Raw genomic sequence first — 12,565 nt, 5'->3', positions numbered from 1 at the left:
CCAAGATTATATCAGAGCCAAACACTGATATTATTTTGAATTTTAATTGTTTCACATTATGGTATTCAGCGTATCACTTGGATTGGGCATAAACTCTGCTTTTTGCATCGACGGAATAGTCCAAATGACAATCTTATTCCCAACAAGGAAATGGATTATTATATTTTAACACTAGACACTAGTTTAGAAAACAAATGACAATATGACTAATTATAATGCCATTCAAATTAACGATCTAACATAAACAAAAGTACAATTTTCTAAGGATTGAGAGAAATAAATTAAAAGCAAATACAGTAGAACCCCGATAATCCGCGAGCAGACGATCCACGATCAGAGATGCAATCCATCACCGTCAATGTCACAAAAAAGCTGACCATAGTCACTCAATTCCTCTCACTCTGTTTACAACTTTACGTTACGAGAGCGGTGGTTGTGGCGTATGATGGTAGTAGAAATGTGAGTGATCAGACAGTTCCAATCATTTTTGACAATCGCGACGGTTGTTTAGATTCGTTTGTTGAAGTAGAAGCTGTTGTTGTTGTTAGAGATGTCTAAATTTTTCGTTTATTCGATTAATCGTGGGGCCAATATTCGATTCATTTGAACAATTGTCTTTCAGTATTCGATTAATCGAGTGAATATTTATTTCTTGTAGTTAACATGAACAGACATATAAAATAAAATATATTATGGTGTCAATTTTAAAAGTTACATTGAATATAATTTTCAAATGAACATGGTGCAGCATAATGGTTTTTGAATGAAATGGTATTTAAGTATATTGATAAATTTACCATTTCATAATTATTTTTCGGATCATGAAAACGATCCGATTGAAAACCGACAATGCGTGTTTTTTTTTATTTTGAATTAATCATTACCAGAACTATTGAAGTTTAGTTAATAAACGTGTGATGAACACAAACATTTTATTTTTTCATAAAACGAAAGAAAATTGCGATCTCAAAGAATCGCTCAAAAATCATCCACTTGCATTGAGGCTTTATTGAGAAACTTCTTATACCGTGCCATTAACTGCGCCACGAACAATTCCAGATGGAATATATGTTTGCTTCCTTGCTGCATCCGGTGTTCATAGTACCCGACAAAATTCAACGTTTGCGTCTTCAGACTCGTCGCAATTTTTAACCAGATTCGGTACCAATCCACAGATTATAACATTCGATAGAACGCCTTGGGATAGCAGTTCGTATAGCTGTTTCCTCACCACTTCCAGCTTCTGTGGACTTTGTTCGAGGACAATCTGATTGGGTTTCTCGAAGGAATATTTGCCTGTCGATTTACGGCACCTCTTAGTTGACCGTGAACGGTTACAGTTGTACCTTGCAAGCTTGCAAGGATAGCGTAATTCTTTTCGTTAGCTCCGAAGGAATGTGCTGAAATGCAAATAGTGTTGTTACATTCAAGAAACAAACAAATGACAATCTTACATACAAAATTTTAAGAATATCCTCCTAAAATAGAGCCGGCACTCTTACTCAAGCAACGACTCCTAACCGCGGGGATAACTCGCGAAGTAGAATTGGCGCACAAAATCAATCTGCACGTAGACAAATACTTTTCAATGGTTCTTCTCAGCGCATCCTGGGTATCTTTGGTCAGCTAATCCACTTCGGACAAGACGAGTCTCATATTCCCTCTACCCACTGGGATCAATTTGCTTGATCAAATTCGACACGACCACCCTGTTATATTAGGCTGTCAAAAAAGTCCGGCGGTATTTTTTTTGAATTTTGACGTGGGACTACGTCTAACCGGAATATATGGAGGGTAAAATGAAAACCTAAACACAGAACATGCAGGAAAAAATGAAAGATTTCGAATGCTTATAGCTCGAACATTTCGTATTGGATAGGAGAGATGTTTGCATCACTTGATAGGGAATGTTTCTACGCATCTATCGCAACTAACAAAATGTTGTTTTTCATTAGATAAACAATTGAATAACTGTAAAATATTAGGCGTTATCTAAACGCCCTAACTGCATCGTTTTGATTGGCCCGATTTACGGTTTCCCTAACACAGCCATCAAAACCAAGCAGCCTTGGGGAAATCGGCATTGCAAATACATGAAAGTAGGGGGACTTTTGTTCTCATCGAAAAATGTTCCCTAACACAGACTTTAAAACCAAGCAGCGAAATCGGCATTGCAAGCACACGAAAGAGCCTAGAGGCGAGTGAACTGAAAAGTTTAAACCCTCTTAAAGCCAAAAAGAAGAAAAAGAACACACGAAAGTAGGGGGAGCTTTTGTTCCCACCGAAATGTGTTCCCTAATAGAGATTTCTAAACCAAGGTGCATGGAGAAATCGGTATTTCAAATTCATGCAAGTCGTGGGTATTTTTGTTCCGACTGGAATGTGTTTCCCTAACACTGACTTCAAATCCATGAAGCGTGGGGAAATCGGCATTGCGAATTCATACAAATCGGGGGTATTTTTGTTCCGATTGAAATGTGTTTCCCTAACACAGACTTCAAAACCGAGGTTTCTGGGGAAATCGGCTCTGCAAATAAATGCAAACTGCGAGTACTTTTGTCCTCGCTTGCCTTTGTGCAGAGTGGAATATGTCTGTCCTAACATGATCTTCTAAACTTAGGAACCTGGGAAAATCGTGCAGCCACTAGAAGCGAATGAACTTCCCAGTTTCAAGCAAATTCGAGATTCGAGAAGTATGTACACTTTTGGGATGTAAGCTTCAGAGGGAAATGTAAAATAAAATAATCGTTTGATAATTTTTTTTTGTCTTTATTGGAAAGATTTTCAGCCTTAGGCTGGTTCATCAAACGTTTGATAATTTTTCCGTACATATATTTTGTTCTAGTCATCATACCAAACGTAAAAGGTCCGTCATTAAATTTACTTGTAACGAAGAACAATCAATCACAATAAATGAATTGACTTTACACGGCATTTGTTCATTTGTTTCACTCACAGAGCAAATATATTGAACTCAATTGAATTTGGAAACTGTTTCATTCAATCAAGAATTTAATCAATACAAATGAATGATTGCTAAGCTAAGGTAGTTCCACGTGATCCTTGCGGTTATATCATAGATATAACCCACTAATTTTTTTTCATTTGTTCATAAAATTAGTTACAATTTATCTGTTTTAAGTCAAATGTCCGCCGTTTTGTTCGATGACTTGTTCCCAACGAGTTCCCAACGAGTAGAACATGCGGGAAGTCTCCCTGGGAGCAAATATTGATCAGATGCGTAACTTGCGTTTTGTGGTAGCCCAGTTTGGATAGCTGGCGCGGTCGGTAGCGGTCAACCCAGAGAGCCATTGTACACAAAAATATTTGATGTATAATGTATACAAAAATACTTGGTGACTTGTTGTTTTCGTGTTGACCTTTGTCAAAGTAAATGTCATCACCTCCAGAGATGCCGATGTTTTTTTTTAAAGTCTTCGACATATATTTTTGTAACCGCGAGAATAGCAAAGCAATGTATGAAAAAAGGGGTTATTAGCGCAGGGAATCGAGTCATAAAGAGTAGAAATACCATATCCCTGTAGCCTGCAACTGAAAATATAAGTCTGCAACAGGATAGGCAGGACATCAAACATCAGTAAAATTGCGAACATGTCTACAAATTTAGCATCGTTGCAATGATGAGAAACTAATTTGGTAAAAAAAATCGAAGTCGAACGGGTTTCAAAATGCATCATTTTGCTAAGTTCAAACCCGATCGGGATCCGCAATAGAGGGGATAATCAAGGCGTGTCATTCCACAAACCAAGCACTAATACAAATGACACGTGTAATACTACGTAGAGTCGGCGAAGAGCTACTAAAACATTAAGGCCATCTGAAAAGATGAAAAGAAAATACATGCCTGAAAATACAATATTCTATACAAATTGTATTTAAAATGAAACTGTATATTCACATCTGGCATCCCTGACCGTAAAGAACGAACACAAAGAGGCGAATGTTGTGAATATCGCCAAACACCAAACCATCAGCTAGACTTTTGAGTGTCGCACCATTCTGACATTTCAGCAACAGGACACTCACCAAATGGCTCGGATTTCTACTGTCAAGTAGAAGCTCACCATGTGTTAGTGTTGTGATAATACTCTTCTCACACCATTGAACTGGCTTTGAGATGGTCACCAAAGATAATCGTAGTACAAAATTTGTTGATTATCTTTGTGTGAGTGCCATCACTTGATTCTCACGACAAATCGCAGCTCTGTCCACGTGCGGTTTATCCGAGAAAGCGAGTTCCATAGTAATTCTATAGAGTTTCCCGAAATTTGTCAGCGAGAGGTGGGAGCTTGCTCTCTTATTTTGACGTAGGACTACGTCTTTCATTTCTATACCGGGGTGTAAAATCTAAGTTTCGAAAACGAAAGCGTTATGCCGGAGACCGAGATGAGCGTTAATAGCTCCTAAACAACTGAACGAAATGGTATGATAAACACTTCATTCGAAAGATAAAATGTCTACGCGTTATATACTTGTTACTTTTTCATTCAAAAACTTGTTTCAATAGCCTCAAAATTGCATTCAAAGCATCAAAGCAGGCTATTAAAATCACCAATCGGTATATAAGCGAGCGCCGCTCGTAAACCCACTCAGTTATAATTGAACAGCGATTGGAGCGTGTTGTCGCTGTTGTGATGAAGCTAACTTCGTTTATCATGAAAGCGCTGATGAACGGTGTCACCAAGAGCTTGTTTGTGCACCTTAGGCCAGAAGGGAATCCATCAGGAGGAGAGTGATGCCACGGTTCCGCTTGAAATATCGGATCAGCCACCACACAAACATACACGCGGGGAACCCTCGTAGCTATCATCGTTGCTGAAAATTAATCTACCAGTTCCCCTGGGAATTGAAAAATACATTCATGCGAAAGAGTTTATTTTAATGTTTTCTATCCATACAACACTGCAATCAAATACATTTGGTTTTGTGATTTTTCAATCAATCGCAATTGACAGGTAAGCTTCTGAATATAATATTATTTTTCTGCATCTCCAGATAATTTTCGTATCCAATATTGAATGCATAACATAAAAAACGGAAAATTTTTCACATCGCGAAAATCATATAATTTTCGAGCAATTATTTGCTTCCTACTCATATAATGCTGCGGCCAAATACATTTCGTTAGAGGCGAATGAACTTCAAAGTTTAAAGCCTCTTAAAAAGTCACAGGAGGGTTGTGTCCGAGACACGACCGCATAATTGACGTAGGATTCCGTTAGGTTATCTGTTGATTTTGGATAATTACATCGTTAAACTCTTTGATAATGATTAGGTGGACCTGAGAAGGGCCGTTTCGTTTGGTTGTTGGGTATTGTTTGTTCATTCCACCAGTGTTTAACGGGTGATGATGACAGAAGCATGATAAACAGTCGTTGGATGATGCGTATCAGATAAAGGATACCGAAGTGGAACGAGATATGATGAGAACCGCCCTCTATAATCCTAGACGAGATGCCTCTTGTGATATGTATTGATAAAATAAAGAAAAAAAATTCACCAATGTAATATGAGATAACTATTAATACCGAACACAATTATCAATTTTTCTTATCTGTAAAAAGTTGTAGGAGGTTGTGTTCTAGACACAACCGCATTGTTGACGTAAAACTACGCTGTAGTTTAATTCAAGTCGCTTGTTTATAACTGCGGATATTATTTTATAATGCTACGAAAATTTTGAAATAACCATTCTACCAGTTTGGTCGCCCTGAAATGTTTATTTTATTGCAGAATCATTTGACGATAATTGTTTGATGATTCATTCGTGTGCTGGCAGAACAATACATGCTCGAGATAAGCGCAGTCCTGTCATCCTTCGTGCAGAAAGTTTTGCTACTGGCAAGCGAAACCAAATCATATACATTTATTTTCTTGGTGAGCTGACGATAGCCTAGTTTGATTATTCCTCACACAATTGTGTAGTCCAGAACCTTAATGCAATGGCCTGGATGCAATGATTGCAATGTCAGAGACATCAGCGAGTGAGTAATTTGGTCGCGTCCGCAGCTCAATCCGAAACGAAGACATGTGATGACGCAAACCAAGGAAGAACAAGCGATATCAACTGCTTTGAATACAGAACGAGACTTAAAGTTTACCTTTTTTCCTTGCTTGTTGAATTAGATAGACTTTGAACTTCTTCAGTTCATTCGTCTCTAACCTTCGAAAAGGCTCTTGGAAAACTTTACTTTATCCATCATATTACTCCTCCTCCACCATTGCCTTGAGAAAAGTAGTCAATCCCTTGCCGTCCAGCTCGCCCAGCAACGATGTTATTCATTCGATTTCCTCGTGAATAATGAAAGTTTGCCTCAGCGAGATCAACCGTTCATACTCTAGGCAAATATTCCACTTCCTTCTTCTTCTTTTCCTTTGTTCACGGAGACTTTACACCCTATGGTTACCCCTTCGTTGCTCGTCAATAAGTTGCTCGTTATTGAGAGCTCTGTTCGGGAAAGCACACAAATGGATAGAACAAATGTATGAGGAAATGGGAATGCTTCCAAATTTCATCAATTTAAACCTAATACAGATTATGGGATTGTAATGTATAGCATATCAAACAAATCTTAGGGAATTTCCGATTAGTTTGGTATGTAACAATATCAGTTCGCTGCAAAAATAGTTATTAATATTAATATATAATTAATATTAATATATAATATAATTTTCATGAAATAAAGTTAATATGTAACTTTATTTCATGAAAACGTGACCTGTTTTCCGATTTGGTGCCCTTAATGAAAGACGTAGTTCTACGTCAAAACATGTTACTTTAATATAGCGAAAATATATTTGAAATGGGAAAGGTAATTTTCTTTTATAATTTTTACTTTCTGATTGTTTATTCAACCCAATGCGAATTTTAATTGGACTAACAATACCTAATACTATATGTACTATATGTAGTGAGACTCTATGTTGTACGGGAAAGGGTTAACACAACGGCTATCGTATACAATTTTACACCTACCCTTGTGCTAAATTTTTCACAATACACGATTGGACATTGATATGGAGTTTCACGAAGCAACCAACATTAAAGTTCCAAATTTAAATTTTATTTGCTAGAATTATTCGTATCACTCTTCTTATTTGCAATATAAAAATGCCCCCGACTTTCATGTATTTGAAATGCCGATTTCCATCAGGCAGCTTGATTTTGATGTCTCTGTTTGGGAACACAACTCGGCGGGAGCAAAAGCTCCCCCTACTTTCATGTATTTGCAATGCTGATTTCCTCTAGTTTTGATTTAGTTTTGATTAGATTTTCCCCTAGATTTGACGTCTCTGTTAGGGAACTGCCGCATGTGTCGTCAATTTCGACCAATCAGAAGTAGGTATTTCCGTAAGGATAGGGGTTAAGATTTTTCAATTGTTTGATAGTTAGTTTAATGATATATATTATTTTATTCAATATAAAAAAATGTTATGGAGTGCCGAAATCGATTGACGCAAAAATTTCATCAACCCGTTATGAAATGACTGAGAAATAAGCGTTTGAAATTGGACAATTTTCGCGATGTGCTCGATTCTCGATTTTCAATTTGTACCCCAATATGTTCCCGAAAGACGTAATCCTACGTCAAAACAAAGAAAGGAAGAAGAAACATTTAGTTTTGGATTTTTCAATCAAGTGCGATCAAAGTAAGACCACGTCTTTCGGCAATTTATTAGAGGTGCAATGAATCTTAAAGAATTCCCGCTCTACGCGCACTGGCAAACGATGTTCAATTGTACTCAACAATTTCTCAAACGAGAAATGGGTGTTATGAGAAAGGATTAGCGAACGCAAAAACAGGAAGTGGTGACGCAATGGTGACGTAGGACTATCGTTGATTTAGTGATCATTTGTTTGAAGTTGAATCTGAATTCATTCTGAATGAATGAATAAATGAATATTTGGGGGACTTCGAAAACGAGAGCGTTACGTTGGAGGTACAAGGTTTTATGCATCCAATATTGGATACGAAAATATCCTACTGATGGGGAAGAATAATCTTCAGAAGCTTTCCTGCTAATTACACTTGATTGAAAAATCACAGAACTAAATGTATTTGGTCGCAGTATTATATGTATAGAAAACATTAAAATAAATTCGTTCGCTTGCATGTAATTTTCAATTCCAAGGGGAACCAGCTGATTATTTTGCAGCAATGACATCTTTCCGGATTCTCCTCGATTCTTCTCGAATTCCACCAGTGGTTAATGCTAACTCGATAACCACCTGTTGATTGTACTTGATTGAAAAATCACACAATTAATTGTATTTGGTCGCAGTATTAAATGGATAGAAAACATTACAATAAACTCTTCCGCTTGAATGTAAGTTTCAAGTTCAAGTGGGACTGGCAGATTATTTTACAGCAACGATCACTTCATTCCGGATTCTTCTCGATAACCAGCGAATGTAAAGAGTTGCACGCGTGTATGCGTGTGGCAGTAGCTTCGATACCTCAAGCGGAACCAATTTTCGATGCTGGTATTCTCTCGGTCGTCTTCTCTTCTCCTTCTGATGGATCGGCATTTCAGCCCTCACTCACAGTTCCAAACAAACTGCATGTCTTTCAGGTCAGGTCAGGCCAGGTAATGAATCCCTCGATCCCTCGCCGTCCAGCTCGTCCAGCACGTTTCTTTCTTTCTTTCTTTGTTTTTAAGAGGCTTTAAACTTTGCAGTTCATTCGCCTCTACCAGCACGTTCAATTACAATGTTGTCTTGTCGATGTCCTCACGAAAAATGAATACGTTCACCACCAGAACATCGCTTAAGTATGCTTTTTGTCCGTGATTGAATCGAGAGAAGGTGTGGTCTACGATGGCAATTTGAAAGGCAAACTAGAGGGGAATGAACTCTCTGAGTTTGAAACTTTCGACGACTGAGCAATAATCGATTGAAAATTATATAATTTTCACGATGCGAAACATTTTCCGTTACGCGCATACAATATTGGATACGAAAGTATCCTACTGATGGGGAAGAATAATCAAAGAAAACAAAGAAAAAGTTCAGAAACTTTCCTGCTAATTACACTTGATTGAAAAATTACAAAATCAAATGTATTTGGTCGCTGTGTTTTAGAAAACATTAAAATAAACTCTTTCGCATGAATGTAACATTCAGTTCCCAGGGGAACTGGCAGATTATTTTTCAGCAACGATTGGATCTTTCCAGGTTTCTTCTCGATAACCAGCAAACGAAAATAATTCCGCGCGTGTATGTGTGTGTGGCGGCTGTTTCGATGTCTTCCCGGGGAACCGTTTTCCGATGCTGATACTCTCTTGGTTACCTTCTCTTCTCCTTCTGATCGATCGGCTTTTCTGCGCTCCCTCACAGTTAAAACAAACTGATTGCGTTTCAGATCAGGTCAGGCCAGGTAATGAATCCTTCGTCCCCTCGCCGTCCAGCTCGTCCAGCACATTCAACTCGTTCAGTAACGATGTTGTCTTGTCGATGTCCTCACGAAAAATGAATGCGTTTCACCACCAGAATATCGCTTAAGTATGCTTTTTGTGCGTGATTGAATCGAGAGAAGGCGTGGTTTACGATAGCAATTTGAAAGGCAAACTAGAGGGGAATGAACTCTCTGAGTTTGAAACTTTCGACGACTGAGCAATAACCGATTGAAAATTATATAATTTTCACGATGCGAAACATTTTCCGTTGCGTGCGCATACAATATTGGATACGAACATTTTCTACTTATGGGGGAGAATAATTATCAGAAGCTCTCCTGCTAATTACACTTGATTGAAAAATTACAAAGTCAAATGTATTTGGTCGCTGTGTTATATGTGTTATATAATGGCATCCAAACGAAAATAATTCCGCGCGTGTATGTGTGTGGCGGCTGCTTCGATGTCTTCCCGGGGAACAGTTTCTCGACGCTGATACTCTCTTGGTCACCTTCTCTTATCCTTCTGATCGATCGGCTTTTCTGCCCTCCCTCACAGTTCCAAACAAACTGCATGTCTTCCAGGTCAGGCCAGGTAATGAATCCCTCGATCCCTCGATCCCTCGCCATCCAGCTCATCCAGCTCGTTCAATTACGATGTTGCCTTATCGATGTCCTCACGAAAAATAAATGCGTTTCACCACCAGAATATCGCTTAAGTATGCTTTTTGTGCGTGATTGAATGGAGAGAAGGTGTGGTTTACGATGGCAATTCAGAAGGCAAACTAGAGGGGAATGAACTCTTTGAGTTTGAAACTTTCGGCAACTGAGTATTAATCGATTGAAAATTATATAATTTTCACGATGCGAAACATTTTCCGTTGCGTGCGCATACAATATCGGATAGAAAAAATTTCTACTAATGGGGAAGAATAATTTCAGAAGCTTTCCTGTTAATTGCGATTGATTGAAAAACCACAAAACCAAATGTATTTGGTTGCAGTGTTATATGGATAGAAAACATTAGATAAACTCTTTCGCATCAATGTATTTTTCAATTCCCAGGGGAACTGGTAGAGTATTTTTCAGCAACGATTAGTTCTTTCCTGATTTTCCTCGATACTCGAAGCCCACCAGTGGTTAATTCTAACTCGATAACCACCTGTTAATAGCACTTGATTGAAAAATATTTAGTCGCAGTGTTACATGGATAGAAAACATTAAAATGAACTTTTTTGCATGAATGTATTTTACAGTAACGATTGGATCTTTCCGGAATTTTCTCGATGCTGAATGGCATCCAAACGAAGAGTTCCGCACATGTATGTGTGTGTGTGCGGGCTGCTCCGATCTCTTCCCGGGGAACCGTTTGTGGCATCACTCTCCTCCTGATGGATTCTCTTCTGGCCTAAGGTGCACAAACAGGTTCTTGGTGACACCGTTCATCCGCGCTTTCATGATAAACGAAGAGCTTCACCACAATAGCGACAACATGCTCCAATCGCTGTTCAATTATAATTGAGTGGACTTCCAAGTGGCGCTCGTTTATATAGCCTGTTTTGAAAGCAATTTTAAAACAATTGAAACAAGTTTTTGGATGAAAAACAGGAAGTGGGTTATATCTATGGTATAACCGCAAGGGTGACGTAGGACTCTCGTTGATATAGAGATCATTTGTATGAAGTTGAATCTGAATTCATTCTGAATGAATGAATATTTGGAGAACTTCGAAAACGAGAGCGTTACGTTGGAGGCACAAGGTTTTATGCATCCAATATTGGATAAGGAAATATCCTACTGATGGGGAAGAATAATCTTCAGAAGCTATCCTGTTGATTGCGATTGATTGAAAAACCACAAAACCAAATGTATTTGGTCACAGTGTTACATGGATAGAAAACATTCAATTAAACTCTTTCACATGAATATATTTTGAAAATTCCCAGAGGAACTGGCAGATTATTTTCAGTAACGATTAGTTATTTCCACATTTTCCTCGATACTGGAAGCCCACCAGTGGTTAATTCCAACTCGATAACCACCTGTTAATAGCACTTGATTGAAACATATTTGGTCACAGTGTTACATGGATAGAAAACATTCAATTAAATTCTTTCACATGAATATATTTTGAAAATTCCCAGAGGAACTGGCAGATTATTTTCAGTAACGATTAGATATTTCCACATTTTCCTCGATACTGGAAGCCCACCAGTGGTTAATGCCAACTCGATAACCACCTGTTAATAATACTTGATTGAAACATATTTGGTCACAGTGTTACATGGATAGAAAACATTCAATTAAACTCTTTCACATGAATATATTTTGAAAATTCCCAGAGGAACTGGCAGATTATTTTCAGTAACGATTAGTTATTTCCACATTTTCCTCGATACTGGAAGCCCACCAGTGGTTAATACCAACTCGATAACCACCTGTTAATAGCACTTGATTGAAACATATTTGGTCACAGTGTAACATGGATAGAAAACATTCAATTAAACTCTTTCACATGAATATATTTTGAAAATTCCCAAAGGAACTGGCAGATTATTTTCCAGCAATGATTAGATCTTTCCGGAACTTTCTCGATGCTGAATTGCATCCTAACGAAAAGAGTTCTGCGCGTGTATGTGTCGATCCTTCGCCGTCCACCTCCTCCAGCACGTTAGGCAACGATGTTGTCTTGTCGATGTCCTCACGAAAAATGAATGTGTCTCACCACCAGAATATCGCTTAAGTATGCTTTTTGTGTGTGATTGAATCGAGAGAAGGTGTGGTTTACAATGGCAATTTGGAAGGCAAACTAGAGGGGAATGAACTCTCTGAGCTCGGAACTTTCGGCGACTGAGCAATAATCGATTGCGGGCGCATACAATATTGGATACGGAAATATCCTACTGATGGGGAAGAATAATCTTCTGAAGCTATCCTGTTAATTGCGATTGATTGAAAAACCACAAAACCAAATGTATTTGGTCACAGTGTTACAAGGATAGAAAACATTCAATTAAACTCTTTCACATGAATATATTTTGAAAATTCCCAAAGGAACTGGCAGATTATTTTCAGTAACGATTAGATATTCCCACATTTTCCTCGATACTGGAAGCCCACCAGTGGTTAATGCCAACTCGATAACCACC

General features: G+C 38.1%; 1 protein-coding gene across 4 annotated transcripts in view; it reads left to right on the top strand.

Moving 5' to 3' along the window:
• LOC129771922 (organic cation transporter protein) overlaps positions 1 to 12,565 on the top strand; it is a 422,831-nt gene that overhangs the window by 356,907 nt on the left and 53,359 nt on the right. The gene's annotated exons all lie outside the window — the stretch shown is intronic.

Source organism: Toxorhynchites rutilus, chromosome 2 (assembly GCF_029784135.1).
Source record: "Toxorhynchites rutilus septentrionalis strain SRP chromosome 2, ASM2978413v1, whole genome shotgun sequence".
In the NCBI taxonomy this organism is placed as follows: Eukaryota; Metazoa; Arthropoda; class Insecta; order Diptera; family Culicidae; genus Toxorhynchites; species Toxorhynchites rutilus.
This window is presented reverse-complemented; position numbering and strand designations above follow the sequence as displayed.